The 19,426-nt window shown below is 51.2% G+C and overlaps 1 protein-coding gene across 3 annotated transcripts in view; it reads right to left on the bottom strand.

The window, feature by feature from the left end:
* The window catches only part of TENT4A (terminal nucleotidyltransferase 4A), a 45,242-nt gene extending 26,121 nt beyond the window's left edge, over window positions 1-19,121 (bottom strand). The window contains exon 1 of one of the 3 annotated variants that reach the window (XM_032415225.1): window positions 19,044-19,121. The gene's annotated coding sequence lies outside the window, so the exon portion shown is untranslated. Of the gene's footprint in view, window positions 1-10,348; window positions 12,657-19,043 lie in introns of those variants that run through there. The other 2 variants (XM_032415226.1, XM_032415227.1) reach the window with 2 other exon arrangements.
* Between the last annotated feature and the right edge of the window lie 305 nt (window positions 19,122-19,426).

The following is a 19,426-nucleotide window of genomic DNA, read 5'->3' as shown; positions in this document are numbered from 1 at the left end:
GTTTTAATCATGAAAGTACTGGACTTCTGAAGCATTATTTCCCAGTGTATTTTTAAACTAAATAGAATACTAGAATATAAAGTTCTGTGATAAATGAGAAAGACGTTTCTCACCTACAATTGCTCTCTGACAAGAGCCCAACCCCATTCAAAAGGTAATGACTGCTCAATTTTTAGTACATTTCCCAAATTCATTTCTGCTTTTCGTACCAAATAATGAAGGTCAGCAACATTTTAGTGTCTGTACGAGCACCCGGTATATGGCTGCTATAAATATTCATGAAACCCAACTCCATGGGCTATTTTAGAAGGTGAAAGATGTATTATTCAGTTAGCAAACCAAACTATCTGATTCACAGCGAACAGAGCTATTGACGAATACACTGCAGGAGGATGATGTTTGATTTTAGAAGCTGAGCTGCTGGGCTTCCACAGTTCTCAGCTTTGTCTAACCCTGAGTCAGAGCGAGGGAGGCGGGGCTGGTTCTGTAGGCGCCACAGGTGAGCGCAGGACCTGGGTGTCCAGCCCCAGGCAGAGCCGGCCCCCTACCCTTCTCCCAGCCCCAGGACCATCTGCAAGTGGCCCAAAGGTGACTTCTCTGTACTCACCAAGGAGGGTGGGAGGATGCACTGCAGCAGGTAAAGGGAAACAAAGAAACAAGGGGCCCAAAGTGAAGACAATGAAATGTATTTTAAATAAAACAGCGTGGGAAGAAAGGGGGCAAAGGAAACATGCCTGACGGTGAATGATGCTGTCCTGAGGGGAGAAGCACAGGTGCGTTTGTCTGCTCCCCTAGACTTTAAATCCCACTGTTTCTTCTAAGGAAAGCGATAGGGCAGATTTTATGCATCATTTTCTTAGGGGAACAGGGAAGGCAGATGAACATGTGCACGGCCTCCAACACACCTCCAGTTTTCAGCACCTGAACCTCTAAATAGGACCTGTGCTCTAAAGAGTCACCCATTGGACTTTCCCAGCTCCCTGAGATCTTAAACCCTAAACACTGGTTCCCAGGGCCCCTGTCCCCATGGTCCCTGTCCGTACTGTTAACCACAGGTTCCAGTTTACCTGTAACATCCCCCAGGAACTTGGTCAATTCCAAATGCTAGGGGAAAACCAAGCTTTCCATTACAATGGAAAATGCAATAGAAAATACTAGAAACTATCTTCCACTGTTAAGTTATTCCATCTCCCCCCCCCCCCCACACACACACACACTCTTCTTAAAACCTTTCAAAAGCCAGTGGTTTCTCAGAAATTGGAGCTCCTTCGCCTTGGCTCCACAATGTTCACAGTCTAAATTTTTGCCCAAAACAATGCCTTAGTCACCATTTGGAGTTAACCACTGGAGTGGTATGGACGTTAAAGCATGTGCTGCTGGACGTGCAGGGGGACGAAGGACTCAGGCCCCACCCCAAGCGACAGGCACAGACTGTGAAGAGGCAGGTGTGGACTCAGACCCTAACTGGAAAGAATGGGCTCCTAAGCCCACGGCAAGTGCAGACATCCATGCAGGAATGGCTGGATATTTCTATTTTCAGGTGTGAACGATCCTCTATAAATTACCCATGTATTGATACAGTTAATGAACTAATTACAAATCGTTTTTATTTATTTTTAATTATGTTACAAGGAAATTAATACCTGCACCAATTACTTAGAAAACCTTGAGAAGACCTTCAAAGGTTTATTTTATTTTTTTAAATAAAAGCTCAAAAATGGAAGGAAAACAACTGAAACTGCAAATTAGAACCCAGTGTGTTTCCAGAAAGTTCCCTTATGTTGTTAATGTGGCAGCTGCCCTGCCAGGCTCCCATCAGCCTGCTTTAAAGGCCCGCCCATGAGCAGCTCTCCACTCCAAAGACCCTATGTAGGTTTCTCTCCAGAAGGCTTTGAACAAAGCTACCCTTGCAAGTGCTTTTAACATGTTAATGGAAGAGTGAGGCCCTTGGGAGAAGCTGCTACAAGGGGAGGAGGCTGAGAGCAACAGATAGGAAGAGGAGGGTACCTCCTTGGGGTTGGAGTAGGCAGGGTGGGCTGGGAGGGCACAGTTGCTGTGGGGCAGGCCAAGGCCAACCTGGGCTGAAGAGGCTAAAGCCATCTGAACATTCACAAAACAGCCAGGTCAGAAGGGCTCTACAATTTGGAATCATCAATGCTACTGTAACTCTGGTCCATGCACATTCAGCTCCCAGTAAAAGTGAGCTCTCTGTCCCCTTCCCTCTAATACCCCTCCTGGGATCAGTCACTTTGAACCGTGGTGCAGGTAGAGGTTTGAGAGAGTTTCAGAACCTAAACTGAAGGACAGCAAAGGAAATGACCCTCTTCTGCCTTAGCAAAGCAAACCCAATCACACTGCAAGTGCAAGAAAAGGCCCTGGGGCCACTCAGAAGCCAGAGAACCACAGCAGTCTTCTCTTCCTCTCAGAACAGAAAGAACATAGATACCAGAAGCTTGTAATAAAGCTATAACAAACGTCCTTAATTTAATGCATTTCTTCTGAATCTACTGCTAGAGAAGAAAGGACGTTCAGACATGGCTTCTAGAGAAACTCTAGTGAAGCACCTGGGAGCATCCTACAGACCAGAATGAAGCTAACCCAGCATTTCATAACCTGAGTCAACAGTCCAGTGGTGGAGTTAGTACTACTCAGAACCATTTTGCATTATAACCCCCAAAACCACCCCATGATGCAAGGACCAGCTGGAGAAAAACAGCTTGCTTAGCACGTCCACAACCCACGACCAAAGGGGCAAAATGACCAAAGGACTCAGTCCCCTGATGCTGGCGTCCTAGAGAGCCCACAGTGCAACCTAGGACCCTCACTCCTATGGACGCGCTCACAGCCAGGAGAGCTGCTTGGGCAAGGAGGGGCCAAGAAGGTACCTTCACTGGGCTTTCTCCTGCACTGGCGCACGCTCGGCAGCCGCAGCACAATTACCAACCACTGCAGCCACCTGGAGGGTGCTCAGACGGAACCGCATGGCTACATCGAAAAGCCAGGGTCCCCAGCCTTGTTTGCTAGCTCAAGCAGCTGCATCATTTTCGAAATGAAAATAGCTGTATGTTCTGTCATCTTTCCAGAGATCCCTACCCTCGATGGGAAGGTGAGCTGGGATAATCTTGTGAGGAAGATTAATAAGAGTCTGAAAACATTACTGTTCTGGGGAATGCTACACAGTACCAGATAGATCCACATTACCAGCATTTTCATTAGAGCCTCCCAAACAGTCTTCAAAGCAAATACTACTGTCTCCATTTTACAGATGAGAAAACTTAAGTATTCTTTAGGCAGATGGTAACCAGCCCAGTATCACATAGCCAAGACTCAGAGCCAGAGCTGTGTAGCTCTGGAACTTGGGTGTTTAGCCACAGAGCTGGGAAGCCACACTCAAGTGACCCGACATACAGAAATATGTGCAGAAACTCACTGTGGGTCCCTTTACAAAGAGTGGAAAGTTGTAAATAGAACTCTATTTAGAGAATCATGTATATCCACGTAATATTTTTAAATTGTTTAAAAGAGCTTTTCAATGACCGGAGGAACCACTTACCTTGAATTAAACAAATACAAGATGACGCCTGTGCAATACATTTAGAGCAGCATTAGAAACCGTAGACAGAAATATGCTGAAATGTTAGCAGGAAAATTATGGGCAACTTCTGTTTTTCCAAATTTCTTCAATAAGTACATTATTGCTTTTACAATCATAACCCCCCCCCCCAAAAAAAAGCATCACTTCAGCTTCGTTAATTGACACCAACTTTACCTCCAAAGGTCACAGGGCAGACCCCTCTATGCTTGTGTTGAGTCTCTGGTCTCCTGCCTCTACCTTAGGGGGCACACCAGCAGGGGCATTTTCTTCTGGCTCCGTCCCAGCCCACGAGTGAGCCAGGCCCCGCACCGTGGAGGCCTAGGGGACCCTACTGACTGCTCAGCGTCGAGGTCCAGCAGGCTACAGGCCCCTTCAGCCCTGAAGTTCTGACCCTAGTGCCACCCAAGCCACGGGTTCAGGAAGTGACTCCAGACTACGGCACATGCTCCCCCCACCAGACAGGGTTCCCAGAAACACTACCCCCACAATCCAAGAAAATCCTCTGACGATGCGGAAAAACGAGCCCAAAGACTTGTCTGAGGAAGGGGGTGTTCTCTCAAGTACCCCAACTCTCTCTGGCCACACCACACCAGGTAGAGCGAACAGGCCTTCTCTATGGTGCCCGCTCTCATCACAGGCCCTGCTGCCACAGAGCTGGGCTGAGTAAGATTCTGAGGCTACATTTAGACTCGACAGGGAAAAGCCCACAATTCGTTGGTGAGCATGTCATATCAATATTCTTCTTATTAGCTGACATTTACCACCTGCTGGCTCTGTCCAGGCACTGTAGGACACACCTCAGCGAGCAGGACCCTGATAAGCACCATCACCACCCCTTCTTACGGAAGGCTCAGCAGTTAAACCACCAGCCAGAGGTGTGTGTCTTGCATGAAGAGCTCAGGCAGGGCAGCACCTCTACTGTCTGCCCAGGCTGCTTGAAGCACTGCCCGGAGCCTCCTACTTCCCACCAACCACCCCGCCCTGGGGGCTTCCTGCAGACCTCTGGAACCTCCACACTCCACTGCCACCTCCTAGAGCTGCTCCGTTCCCACCGGCTGCCCGCCTTGCCCTGACCACTCAGTAGGTATCCAATGCCAGACACGAAGAGTCTCACTTCCGGTGCTGTTGTCCTAATGGGACAAGTTGTCCCAGTGCCCCTGATAGAGGACGGGATGTCACCAAGACTGGAAAAGCACCTGGGAGAGCCCGTGGCCAGTTCCATGCGGCCCGCAGACATGCACACGGTGGGCACTCATCACCTGCCAGATGCCGACACCTCACAAGGGCCAGGGCCATTCCACACGCTGGTGCATTCACACACCTGGAAGTCTACTGTGATGAAGCTTTCTCACTTCGCTGCATCCAGCATGTGTATAAAGTTCAATTTACACCATCAGAAGAGTAAAAACTAATACAACTTTTAACTTTCACGCATTTACTTTTCATTCAATCAGCCAGGATTGTTTCCATTTAGTTTAAAGGAGGAAACAAGTCATTTGCACCAATTCTCCTGGGCCCATACTAGACATGGCAACCTTTGAAAGGCTCAGGAGAGGGGTTCAGCACTCACCAGACTCCCAAGGCCCCGCCAGATGACCAGAAAAAAATTTTAAGAGTAAGGGACAATAGTACTGGAACGCTGCCAAAAATTGAAAGGAAAGGACTTAATGGATCCAAAGGTTGAAGTCAGTATGGAAGCGTGGAAAGCAGATGCAACCCCTCTTTCTACAGGTATTTCCTGTAGCCCTACTACGCAGCTGGCACTCTCCTGATAACTGGCTACGGAGCAGTGAGCGCGACCAGATGAGTTGGGAGCAGGGCGAGGGCAGCATGGAGAGGGACGTGATAACCAAAATAAACCAGAAAAAGTAGAGTGCACTCTGCAGCTTCCAAATGGTGGCCCACGGCCATCCCCATGGCTACCCCAGGTTGGATGGGGAGGGGCCAGTACTGGAGCCTGGACAGAAGAGCAAGCAGCAGCCAGACTCGCACAGGTCGGGGGACAGCATCCTGGGAAAAGGAAGAGCAGGCCAAGGCCCCCCACAGCAAGGATGAGCTTGGGAGGCTTCGGGAACCAGGAAGAAGCCTGCGTGGCCTAGGGAACAGAGGCACCCTGAGTCTGGGGCACAGCAACCCTGGGCCGACTTTGGGGCAAACAAGACTGCCAGGCTTTGGAAGAAACCCAGTGGCCAGAAAGAAGAGGACCGAAGAGGCCTGAGAAAGCTGGAGTCCTTCAGGAAGACTTGGGCCCGGACAAAGGTGCCTGCCGACTGCCCCAAGGCTGTCACACCCTCTCCCCACCGGGCTGCCAGGTCCCAGAAAGACCAGCCCAGAACACGGCCAGCCTTTCAAGCCTGCAGCCTGGGCTGAAATTTCTCAGTGAGGTGAAAAGGGCACAGCAGGAACACACAGACCCACATCAGCAGAAAGGCAGCCTGTGAGGTCTGCCCTGGCAGCCACCCCATCAACAGGCCTCAGAAAACAAAGAGAAACAGGACAGAGAGGAACCCAGTCCGTGATAGAAACAACACCCAGCACCCAACACCGAAGAACACACAAGCTAAGATCGGGAAAAACCTGCTCCGGGTCCTTGTTCTACAGAAAAGCAACCTTGGTAAGAACGTGTCAATAACGTCGGGTTCCCCGACGACAAAGAGCAGAATGAGGGCACAGGGGAGCTACCGTGCTAAGGACACACACCGCGAGCCAGAGCAAGAAGAGCCGAGTTCAACAAGATGAACACAGAGGAAAAAGAAAATGATTCAAGTCACCCAAGGGGAAAGGTCTCCCGGAGGGACGGAGGTGCGGCCAGCCACCGGAAGAGGAACCCACACAGCCTGGCAGAGTCACGTGGAAGAGATGGGCTCCCTAAAGCAAAGGCAGAGCCCGTCCTGTGGGCGGAAGGGCAGGACGGATGCTGCGCCGACCGTCCCGCGTAGACTAGAAGGCAGCTTCGGAAAGGCAACTAATACACTGACCAACGTGAACCGCCGTCACCAAAGGGGGAACGAGTCTTGCCTCCAATTTCTAACATTCACAGCCAGAGACTCGGAGCAGTTCTGAGGCCGAGAGACGGGTATTCGGGCACACAGCAGCCCTCAGGGAACGTGACACCAATTGGCTCTAAAAACCTGACTGAACACACACACCGAGACACTGACAGAGGCTTCCACGTGCAGCGCTGGCGAATAAGCACAAGGGCGGGCGCCGGGCCGAGGCGCTCAGCGGAGCTCAGGGCCAGCACCATGGGGAGCCAGGCCGGGGGACGGCCAGAGGAGCACGGTCTGCTCCTGCAAAGCTCATTCCAGGACACACAGGCCAGGAAGACGGCCCCGCTCCTGCGAGTTCTGCCAGCAAGGACACACCCTCCACGAAGCCCACCAGACACAGGGACCACGCAAAGAACTCCGAAATCTGAAGGAGTCCCGGGAAGAGTGCCGGTGGGGATGTCTCCGTAAATACAAAACCAAGACTCATCTACCACAAACTGTGGTCTCCTGCATCCAGGCAGGACTGCAGTGTCACCAGGAACCCAGACCACTTGGGGCCAGAGGCCCTGCTGCTTTCCAGCGACCAGAACTTGCAGGATGCGGACAGTGCCCCCACATGGCATTGTTATGAAGATTTAATGACTCCAAAGTACTCAGAATAGGACCTGGCACTCGGTAAACGCTCAATAAATGGCAGCAATTATAATTACAAAACAAAATACAAATGCTTAACTCATGGTAACAAATAATGTAATGCAAATCAAGAGGTAAAGATATATAAAAGGGCTATTTTAGTCCGCTCAGGCTGCTGTAACAGGACACCATTAGACTGGGCAATTTCAACAACAGACATTTATTTCTCACAGTTCTGGAGGCTACAAGTCCAAGATCAGGGCCCTGGCGCAGTCAGGTTCTGGTGAGAGCCCTCCTCCTGGCTTGCAGATGGCTGTCTTCTATGTGCGTGGCAGGGCCCAGAGCCAGTGAGCAATCTGGCCTCTTCTTATAAAGACACTAATCCCAGGCAAGACCCTGCCCTCACGACCTCATCTAACCCTAATCACCTCCCAAGGGGCCCCTTCCCCAAGTATCATCACATTGAGGTCTGGGGCTTCAACAGATGAATTTGGGGGTACACAATTCAGTCCGCAGCAAGGACTAACAGCTCTACCCTACATAGCAGGAAGCAAACAGACAGGATTTCATCAAAACTTTTACTTTGATTTTTTTACACTCAGCCACTTAAGGTTTTCATCATTTTTTAAGGGGGGGAGGGGTAGGGGGAGAGAAAGAACCTCAAGCAGACTCCACACCCAGAGCAGAGCCGGACGCGGGGCTCAATCTCACGACCCTGAGATCATGACCTGAGCTGAAACCAAGAGTTGGTCACTTAACTGACTGAGCCCCCCAGGCGCCCCTCATCATTTTTTTATGTTCTTGGTCTCAGCAATACCTCCTAGAAACTAGTATTTCCATCTGAGAGATTCCACATTATTTTCACTTTCAAGCAAAATTAAAAATTTAGTAAACTGTATTTAAAGAGAACGTGAATTGTACTGGAAGTACTCCGCTGATGAATCCATGTGTCCGTCCACCGTGGGCTGAGAGAGAACAGCGGCGATCACCTAACTGTACTTCGGTTATTTCTGTGGGGTGCACTCATGATTTTTAAGCTTTCTTTTTTTAAAAACACACACACATACACAATCCACTTAATAAAATTAATTATTTAGAAGTCAGCAGAAAGCACTCTTAGATGCCGCCTCTAACTAAAGCAATCAGCACAGAGACCTGCAAGAGGCTCAGTGTCACACGCAGCACTGCTGTCACTGGCCACTTCAAGGAGTCACTCTTGCAATGTAGGCCGCGTGCCTGGTTTGTGAGAAACTACTTCCGACTCCTTCTGGGGAGATCGGGACAAAGATGTCCATTTTGGGGTGCCTGCACCGTTCAGAGACTGGGCAGAGCTTCATGACGCTCTCTGCAACCTGAGAGATCACGTCTCTCTACTTAGAGACTGGAATTCGATGTAATTCTTTTCTTCCTATTACCACACCTCTTTGAACAATCCCGTCTTTGCTCTGCGTGTCTAGTGGGTAAAAGATGTGCTGTGGAATCAGACTGCCTGGGATCCAAAGCCAGCACTGCACCTACCAGCTGTGTGAGCCAGCGGGCCCCTACGCTCTAGCCGCACCCCTCCTCCTGACCTGAGAGGGCGGCTGGGGACGCTGCAGGAAGGGGTGAGGGCTCAACAGGGCCAGTGATGATCATTACCGTGACAAGTGCTGAAGACCACTCGCTTGACAGGGGCAAAGGAAAAGCTGAAGCACTCACCTGCGAAGGAAGGTCCAGAGAACAAGGGGCATCTCCCCCAACCTCAACCTTCTCAGTTCCAACGGTCTTACCCCAAAAGTACTCCTCAAAGGCCATTTTTACTCTTAACAATTTTGCAAGCTTCAGTTCATTCCAAACCTTAACCTGTGACAGTTCTCACAGGTTCCCATTGTTTGGAATTTGGTCTCTGTTCTATGCTCTTGTTTACATGATGCTTGCACGTAGGACTGCATATCAGTCTCTTGTGAGTCAGTCTTTGAGGGAACCACAAGCTCTCTAGACTGATTCATCATCAGTTTCCTTCCATGAGATAACTTATCACAATACTTTAGGATCTCCGCATTTCACAGGCCGTGGAAAGTATCCCATCACTTCAGAGTTGTCTTCAATTTTTAAAAATCTGTTTGCTTAAATTTACAGAAGATGTCTATAACCAAAATAGTCTAGTGCATTGCACTATGGCTCCCATCTCTGCCAGTTCACTACGTTCCTGCTCCTTGCTCTTGATTCGAGGACACCTGTTCCCCTCCTGGGGAGGCAGGGGTGAAGCGCACAGGCTTTCCTGTCCAGCACACCTGCTGGCAGGCTGCAGCTCTCCTATTTTCTGGTTGCAGCATGGGCAAGATGCTTCATCTACTAAAGCTTACTCTCTTCAAAACGAATTACCGACAAGAAGAAATGGGAGGAGGCAGTCAACAAACGGTTCACTGGTCCTGCTTCTGGCTTTCAGTAGTCTTCAGTTAAAACAGCAACTCATCCACTGCTCCATTTTTCCTAGACAGCAACTTGCCAGAAAAATCCAGATGGGAGGAGCCCTGCTCCCTCCAGCACAACCTCCCTCCAGGCCAGTCCTGGAATGTCTGCGGAAAGCAGGGCCTTCAGCCTACTACAGCAGCAGAACTGGCTTCTGCTTCCCAAACCCTACCCCCCAAACCTCCCCCAAGCCCACCTCCAGCATCTTTGTCATCTGTCATTTGACTGTCCAAGTCCTTACAGGAGGACCTCGGTTCTCCCTCTCCCTCAATCTGCTCTCTTCAGAAAAGCAAAAAAGGAAATGGCCCTCTACAGAGGCACTGAAGCCGGGTTCACAGGGTGAGCTGCTAAGCCCTCTCCCGCACGTCTTGAAGAGGTCTCCTTCACCGAACACTGTCTGGGGCTCCCTGACGTGAACGCTGGAAAGATGTTAGCCTGGCTAGGCTTCAGTTTTCTGTCTGCTGAAGAGGGATGGTGTTACCCATTTCCCAGGCCCGCTCTGAGAACACACGAAACTCGTGGAAACTCGTGCACAGAGCCGAGCCCCGCACAGCCCTTGTACTGGGAGCCGCGGTGGCCACCGCGTGCCTAAGGAGACCGGCCCACTTCTGTCACTAACCCAGCAGGCAGAAGCGCTAGACCACCACCCCCAGGCTGGACTAGAAGCTCGGAGACTTACCAAGCTGTTCCGTGTTGCACTCTGCCATGAACCGAGACCATGCTTTGTGTGCTATTGAAACGGCAGCCCTTTGAAAAGGATATCCGCCAGAAACTCAGAAACACCATTTCTAGAGCTTTCCAGTAGCGGCTTGCTGAGCACCGCAGCTTTTGCTGTTGTTCCACTTTGGATTTATTCAGGCAGCAGTTACTGAATCAAACACTGTATTTTGAATAGTCTAAAGTTACTCTAGGTTGGTGCTGTGCAAACATAAGACTATTTTTCATTAAAATGAAATGCAATTAAAATTCAGTTCCACAGTTCCATTAGTCACATGGCAAGCGCTCCGTGGCCACACGGGGCCAGCAGCTACCGCACTGGGCCGCACAAAACCAGAGCCCTCCCATCTTCCCAGAGTGGGCCACCAGAGGGTCTGCTCTAGCGCCACAGTGCCCCGCCCCTCACCTTTGCTTTCTTCACTGTTCACAGACGGAAGTCAGAAGCTGCAAAGAGCTTAGAGAAAGAACATCCACTCCTACTATGTGCACAGAACCAAAAACCCTGAACAATTTTCCGCAAGTCTCATGCGGCGACACAGCTGATCCAACAGAACAGCAGTGCCCGTAAGGCTCTGGAAAGATGCTTAATTTAAAACCTACAGAACACGTTACTTAGGCACTGTTTAAATTTTTAAAATCAGAAAAGAATGCCTTGGCTTAAAGGGAGAAGTGTCTCCACAACATCGCATGGGTCCCTGAAGACTTGGAACTTCAGGCTTTAGCAGTTTCTCCGAGAAAAGCTCTGGCCTGAGAGGGAAACTTGTATTTTCAAACCCGGAGCAAAGGCTTTTTCTGTCCAGTTGGCAACGAGCCCCACCTAATTTTTGGTTTCAATTTCCTCAGAGAAGAGAGGAGAAAAGGGAAGGAAAGGAGTGGCCTTCTCAATCCTCCACGTCACAATTCACACGGCACTTGCAAGTCTCCTTGATTTAGCACGTCTTGCCAGAGGGATGTCATAGACCTAGCTTCATGGGGCGGGGAAACTGAGGCTCAGAAGTCAGCACCCACCATGAAACCAGGCCTGTGGATGAGGCTCCAGGCGTGCAGGCCGCAGGCTACCCGAGCGAGCTCCAGGCCCCAGACATGCCTCCCAACGGCAGAGACGGATTCCAACCAAAGGGTTCCAAGCAAAAATGAAAGGATTTGATTTTTTCATTTCCCTTCCACTCCTGCATCCTCGCCATTGCTGCAGATCCACAGGATTCCAGAAACATGACGGTCATCTGAAATCTCTCTCAAATATGGAAAGATAGAAACCACCTACATCCACATGTTATCACTTAGGAAATTAACTCCAATCTTAAACCACAGGAGGGCCTAAATGGTTCCACAGAGCAGCTGATCTGGGAATTAAAAAGAGCACAAACCCACAATAAAAAGGCATGTTGCTGACAACGAAAGACATTCCCTGCCAACAGGAACCTCAGAGCCTCTCCCACCGAGTCTGCCCCGTCGGTGTGCAGATGGACTAAGGTCTGCGCAGAGACCTGGTGCACCGGGAGTGAGACCCCGCGCCTCCTCTTTGCCGCCGGCGCATGGAGCACGCACCCCGGAGCTCAGGACATGCCCAGCCTGATCACAGGACACTCACCAGGTGGCTGAGGGACAGGCAATGTCTCTTCATACTTTCCTGAGTCTTCTAACTTTGCTACAGTGAGGTATTAATTTTATAATAACAAAGAGGAACCAGCTAAATCTAAATGGCGATGCCTTTCAAATAGAGAATTTTTTGAAAGCTTTCTGCTTTTCAGTTCTACATTACAAACTATAAAACTGGTTTAACCACACTCTTGGGGAAGGTAAGCGAACTACAATCAATTTTACTTTAATATTCTGCATTTAAATAACTTCAGAGTTGGCAATCAAATCTTCAAAGATTCTAAGACAAGGAAGGTTACCTTTAGCATTTGATTTAAACTATCTAACTGGCCCTCATTTGTTCATGTAAGCTTTCACTGGCTCCCTCACCATTCATCAGACCCCTACTCAGAGGGGGCTACTAGCACCCACTTGGCCCTGGGAACGCAGCCACGACCCAAGCCCTCCTCCCCAAGCGGATGTGGGAGACCAGTGGTCAGCGGTCAGCTCTGGAAGAGCAGCGGTCGCCCCACAGGAAGGGCCAGGGAAGAACGGCGTGGGCGTATGCTTGCTCTGAAGTGAGGGTCACAGCCCATGGGGGGGGCCCCCACTCCCAGTAACCTGAGCTGCCATACAAGCGGTGTGGGGTCCTGTGCAAAGCAAAGATGGACTGCTACGTCCTTAGACCTAAATTCCAGCGGCCCTTAGGGGGAATCCCCCCGCCCCCCCGCCCCCCCCCCCCCCCCCGCCCCCCCCCCCCCCCGAGGAATGGCAGCTTTCCTAAGCTGGCCAATGCAGGGGGCCTCGTGAACAGGACTTTTCAACTGCTGTAGTTCTCGTGTATTCGTTAGCATGGCTTTCACATACACGTCTCTTACATGACATACGGGAGAGGCACAGAAAGGCACTGAGAGCTAGTCACTCTGGTTGCCTGAGTTCAGTCGTGACAACGGAGCCAGGACAGGACCAGCAATCTATCAGAGTCATCACGATGGGCTGGAGTCCAGTCAAGGGAGAGAAGTGCTGGAAAAGAAAACCACATCCTCCTCATCACCTAAGATGGTTAAGTCTACCTACAGGAGCATGCCTCCAGACATGGAAGGAAGCCTCCAGAAGATCCCACGCTCCAATCCTCAGAACCTGTGGCTGAGACGAAATCATCATCACTCCTGTGATCGTGCTGTATCATCACATGCCCTTAAGAGAGACAATTACCTGGGTGGGCCTGAACCAAACAAACGAGCCCTTAAAGCAGAGGGCTTCCTCCAGCGGGCAGAGCCATGGTCAGAGATTCAAAGCTCTGTGGCCAGTGTGAAGATGGAGGGAGCACAAGTCAAGGAAGGCAGAGACGGCTTTAAGGAGCTGAGACAGGACCCTGGCTGGCAGCTAGCAAGGAACTGGGGACCTAAGTCCTGCAACGGCAAGGAACTGAATTCTGCCAATAGGAATAAGTTTGCAAGAGGAGCCTGAGCTGCAGCCAAGAACGCAGCAGCCAACACCTTGCCTGCAGCCTGGTGAGAGCCTAAGCAGGAAGCCAACCCAGCCGTCCCAACCTCCGACACGCAGAGTCCGTGAGACAGTCAACGAGTACTGGTTTAAGCCGCCGAGTTTGCGCTCACATGTCACACAGCAACAGAGAACAACTGCGGCGTGGAAATCTTAGAGTAAGACATTTAATTTGCAGTGCAAATCCCACACTGTAGGAAGATGCACCCCTGACCACCTCACCTGGGACACATACTGACATGGGGGACAGGTGTCTCGGGCAACTGTCTCAATCACCACGGTCACCTATCTGCCTCTACTCCAGTGCCACACTCACTCAGCAGCCTCAGGAGACCAGAGCGTCCAGAGCGGCCTCTCCAGAGCCACGGCCAGCAGCAGTCGCCTCGGGGTCCAGTGAGCATGACACCGTGACCCCTCACCTGTCAGCCTGCACTCTGGTGCAGCATCAAAACCAGGTTTCTCAACTTCAACATCACAGGCTGCTGCTTGTTTTGTCTTGTTTTTTTAACAGCCCTCTTTATCCGGTAACTAAAAAAAAAAAAAAAAACAGATCCTAAACAATACTGACCTAACCAACATAAAAAAGTCCTCATTTCCAGGATAACCATGATGCCTCCTCCCACTGGACGTACATGACTCCATTTACAATGGACCAAAATTTCTTATTAAATAGTGACCCAAAGGAGATCTGAAAAATCCTGAAGTTATGAAAAACTGGTACTTTAAAATATTTACTGAAAAATGACCTTCCAAGGCACTCGATCACAACCATGTTATTTCTAAGAAGCAAATGGCATTGCTGTGGTACTGCTTTTCCCTCACAAGCTGCCGGCAGCAAGACGGGGTCCACTCCACCCCACTGTGACTTCTGCAGCATGAGCACTAACAAGGCCACTTTCTGCAAAAAACATTGGAGGTCTCTATCTTCCCCAAGGACTCCTGCAGCCTCTGTTTCATATTCCAATCCTTTTCCAGAGCCTCTGTCCTGCCCTCCTCCTCGGCAACCCCTTCCCTGAGTGTCAGCAGTCCTCGCTGTGTCCATCTTCACTTCTCAGCGACCAGGTGCAAATTTCCCCAACTTCATCACAGCCTGCATCCCACACTAGATTTTCAATTTCACTCATACCAGGCAGGAACAAGCAATGCTGTTATGGGGGGGGGGGGGCCTTTGAGGAGGAGCTAATCTCATATGGTCAGTGCAGCAGCAAACTTGCACGGCTTCCATCCACAACCTTATACCTGGGGGGCTGCAGATGATGAACACTGAGGAAACAAGGCCCGTGCGTGCCACCGTCACCTTGCGGGGCAGGTCTCGCGCTAACCTCTCCCACGTGTCCCGTGATGTGTACAGGTGGAGACGGGACTGAGAGTGAGGCAACAGGAGCGACCATGCTGTCATCTGCCGTGGGCCCTGCTGGGCTCTCACCTGCGCCCTGCCGCTGGGTCCCCACAAGGACGCACTGGGGGAGGGGGGTCACCTGTGCGCTACTTTGTGCCAAGTCAGGCTGCAAGCAGGCTCTGACTCTCCGAACAGAGTGAGGACAACACACATGGAGTCCTGCGGGGTGTAGCTAACCATCCTACGAACGGCACGGGTCCAGTTCTCACCAACTTCAGATGAAGAGCTGAACTTTCTTTGAGTGAACAGAAGACGTCAAAAAATTCAACACTGCTGAGGCCCTGCAGAAAGGATGCTGCAGGACGGCTGCGCGCCGCAGGCAGGCCAAAGCCCACAGGGAAGCCTGATCAGGGCCCGGCCTGCAAGTGCCTGCCCAAGGCCGGGGGCCTTCCCTCATTCCATTACGCTCTCCCTGGGGCCCTACAGGGCACCAGGAAGGATGCAGCGACGCACCTGGGGTCCAAGCTCCCACCCTTCCTCACCTGGGACTTTTCTTTGCCTTTAAGCTGAGGAGGTTTCTGAAGCTGTCAGGACTGACCAGGGCAAAGTATCAACAGCTCTCTGGGCCAGGGGGATGGAGGTGAGGGCATGTGAAGGTGACAGGCGCCGGAGGCTGGGAAGCGCAGGGCCCAGGAGCCAGTCCACACCTGCCTGCGTCTCTAAGTCAGAAGCCCAGGTAGAGAGCACATTTCATACCTTTCCCAAAACAAAAGTTTGAGAGTTCAATGGAAACAGGGAACAAGAACTAGAGCAGCTCCAAAACGAGCACTTCCCCTTCCGGGCTTCGAGGGTTCCCATTCTGATCCCCGTCCTCCTCCACTGGCTGCTTCTTCACCTTACTCAGGGGTGAAAGCAGACTGGCAACCTCGTGAGGCCAGGCCACCAGTACACTTTCCAAGGGCAGAGCCCTCCATCCCAGAAAAGAACAAACAGCACAGGCTGCTCCACGGGCCACCACGCAAATGCCCGACTGGCTTCGGCTGACGCTACTCAAGCTCCCAGAGCGTCAGGCAACCGCTTATCGTCTCTTGAGGACTACAGACACGGTCCTTTCAGAGATGCCTGTCCTGGGCCTGCACAGTGAGCCTGAGCCACTGCTCATCCACAAGGCTCTTTTCTACTGACCAGGCCAAGGGCTGTCTTATCACAGTTCTTTCCCCTTCTGAGCTACAGATGAGACGCATGGTGGTGGCCTTCCTCATCACTCTGAGTAAGCTGGTGGCCAGCAGCAAGTTCTAGACAGGCTAATTTCTTGATACCAAAAAGTTAGCTGCTAGAAGCCCAGCAGACCTCCATGGAAAGGATCACGAGGAACATCTCCCTCCTCTGACCACAGGCAGAGCTCCACAGTTAAGTGCTACTCTGGCTTACTACTGCTCTGCCCTGTCCCTCCTGAAACTCCAGCCTGCTAGAAGCATTCAGAGTAGCAAACCAAGCGGAGGCACCCCACCCTTCTAGGTGCCTGGCAGGCAATCCTAGCAGCCTCCTCCAGGCAGAAACGGCAATAAGTGGACAGATCCCAAGGGGTACACATCACCCACAGAGGCAGGCGAGGAAGGGTGGGCAGCCAAGGAGAAAAAAAGGAGCATTACCAGGAGTACCACTGCACTGGCTCCTAGTCAGGTAAGTTATGATGTGGAACTGGCTGCTTCAGAAGCTACTCTTCAACCCTATAGGTGGCCTCTGAGCAGAAATCTCACAGGCCAGCAGGGAGTGGCGGGGGAGGACCCTCAGCAGCCCCCCAGGCAGGGCCCAGAACAGTAGTGCCTGGAAGCATGCTGAGAGTCTCAGGCTTCAGTCTTTAACCTCAGGAGGACCCCAGAGACACCATCACATGGTTCTAAAGGCCTCAGACCTGACCAAACCTGCTGATGGAGAAGATTATCCCATTGGCAGTTCTGGGAGAGGCCCAGAGGCCAGCAACAGTGGTGTAAGAGAACCACCTCGGGCCACTGGAGCAATCTCCACTAGAGGTGACAAATCTGCATGAGGGTAAAGAGAAGGGGCAGAGGATCTGATGAAAGACCAGACTGGGGAGATGGACAAGGAGGAGGGAAGGTCTGCACAGCTGGACAGGACACTGTGCTAGTGTGTGCTGGGCAGGGGCACTCATATGGAGCGCCAGGGTTCAGAGTCAGGATCAAGAGATGGGCGTGTTGCAGGCAATAACTGCCTCAGACCCTAGCAAAGAACTGGTACTTAGCGAGCTCATTTATTAATAAAAGCAGCAGCAGCTGGGGCGCCTGGGGGCTCAGGTCAGGATCTCAGGCTCCCAGGATCAAGCCCAAGTTGGGCTCCCTCCTCAGTGGGGAGCCTGCTTCTCCCTCTCCCTCTGCTCCCCCTCCTACCCCCCAGGCATGGGCACTCTCACTCTCTCTCTCTCTCTCTCTCTCTAATAAATAAATAAAACCTTAAAAAAAGAAAAAAAAAAAGCAACAGTAACGTACATACTGAAGCTTACTGGAAACAGGCTCCAGGGCCTGAGTTATCTGCAGAAGGGCATGGTTCCACTGCTGCCAGCTGCTCATGGAGGAAGCAAGACTTGGGACCGACTGGACCCCAAAATGCTCCACAAGTGAAGACCATATGTCTTCCAATTTGCCTAGTGCTAAGACACAGAGTCAGTCCCAGGGACATGATAGGCTGGAAACCTGCAGGTCTCCCCGCCCCCCCCCCCCCCCGGCCCCCGGCCTCCCCACCAAGGAACTCAGGTATGATGCTATACATCCGGAAATCGCTCCCCACCACCTCTTCCTGGACAGTTAGACAAGTAAGGACTGGAGGAAGAGAAGCAAGAGGAGAACGGCTCCTACCTGGGGCTGAAATGCACACTGGGGCTTCCGGAAATTTAAGAAAGTAACACTTCTAACCCAAACCAGGTGAAACAAATTGTAGGACAAGAAGCTCTTAGGGTGTATCTCACTTGCTTTAAAATAGTATCAACTTAGTATTTTCCAACTTAAATGAACAGATTTATAAGAAAAATGAGTTACTTTAAAAAGTAATCTCGGGGCGCCTGGGTGGCTCAGTCGTTAAACGTCTGCCTTCAGCTCAGGTCATGATCCCAGGGTCCTGGGATCAAGCCCCGCATCTGACTCCCTGCTCTGCGGGAAGCCTGCTTCTCCCTGTCCCACTCCCCTGCTTGTGTTCCTGCTCTCGCTGTGTCTCTCTGTCAAATAAATAAATAAAATCTTTAAAAAAAAAAAAAAAAAGAAGTAATCTCAATATCTAGCAATTGCTGAATTTGTAAAACTCTAGCATTTGTAAACAACCCGAATACCCTGGAAAATCCTTAGGCAGCTTTTAAATCAGGATGCAACTTGCAAAGAAAGTTTATGATTTAAGTCTTGAAATACTGACATAAAATCTATGTACAAATGCTTTGTTTCTAGGTGCTCAGAAAAGCACAGGAAGGCAAAGGGCTGGGTAGGTAGCATTCCCACCTGAGCAGCCTCACCTGGGAGTGCTTCAACCCACACTCCCACCCCACCCCTCACCTTCTGTTCTTTTAACCAGTCCCTGTCATTTGTAACTGCACTAAACTGAAATAGACCTTCTAATCCCCTCTAAGCCAACGTGGAAATATTTAAAATAAACATCTTTCAAAGAACACGCGCTACAAACGTTTTTGTCTTCTTTGAAGGCTATCAACTACTTTTTAAAAACTAAAAAAGATACTTTTTATGTTAATTTCTGCATAAAGTTAAATCATAAAGCCCTCACCCAAAAAAATTACTTCTAAATTCACTGTTGGTTAAATTGTATCACTACCAAAAAAAAAAAAATAAAACAAAAAAAAACAAAAACGAATCATCTTCCAAAAGGATTTTCTCAATAAGAAAAAAGTTATTATTTAACCAGATTTGCCTTCAACTTGATTCAAGTTCCCGGCAATACTAAAACCATCTGCAGCTGGCATAAACCTCCACACCCATCTGCACCCCACTTTGACAAAAGGTCCCTAACATATCTTGGGGAGAGGAAAAAAGGTGAAGCATCCGACACCCTCTTCCAGTATCACAGGTCGGGTTCAGCCGCCCCTTTCCTGGCTGTCAGTTTGGGGATCCGAGCAGCAGATCGCTCCTTTACAAGAGGAATTTAATTTTTGGCGACCCGGGAAGCCTTCCGGCCCACAGTCGGACCCCGGCCTCCCCCGCGCGGGCCCCGCACTCACCCCTGGATGCCGGGGCTGTACGCGCGGCTCTTCCACGGCGTGCCGGGCCGCGGCGCCTGGGGTCCGGGGCCGCCCCCTCCGCTCAGCGCGGCCGCGCGGCTGCCCGACAGCAGGTAGTTGAGGCCGTAGGTGCTGGCCTTGTTCTCGCGTTTCCGGCGGCCCGGGTGGAACTGGTGCTGCGGCGGGGAGCCGGCGGGCGCGGGGCCGCGCGGCCCGGGGTGCCCGTTGGCCGCGCCGGGGGCGCTCGGCGGGCCGTCGGCGAAGTGGAAGAAGGCGCCGCCGCGGCCGCCGCCCGCCCGGCCGAGCGAGGCGCTGCTCGAGGACGACGACGAGCAACCCGGGCTCTCGGTGCCCGACTCGGCGTTAGACGAGGACGACGACGA

The sequence above is a fragment of the Phoca vitulina genome, unplaced genomic scaffold (assembly GCF_004348235.1).
Source record: "Phoca vitulina isolate PV1807 unplaced genomic scaffold, GSC_HSeal_1.0 scaffold17, whole genome shotgun sequence".
NCBI classification, from domain to species: Eukaryota; Metazoa; Chordata; class Mammalia; order Carnivora; family Phocidae; genus Phoca; species Phoca vitulina.
The sequence above is the reverse complement of the archived record's forward strand: the minus strand, read 5'-3'. Positions and strand labels throughout refer to the sequence as shown.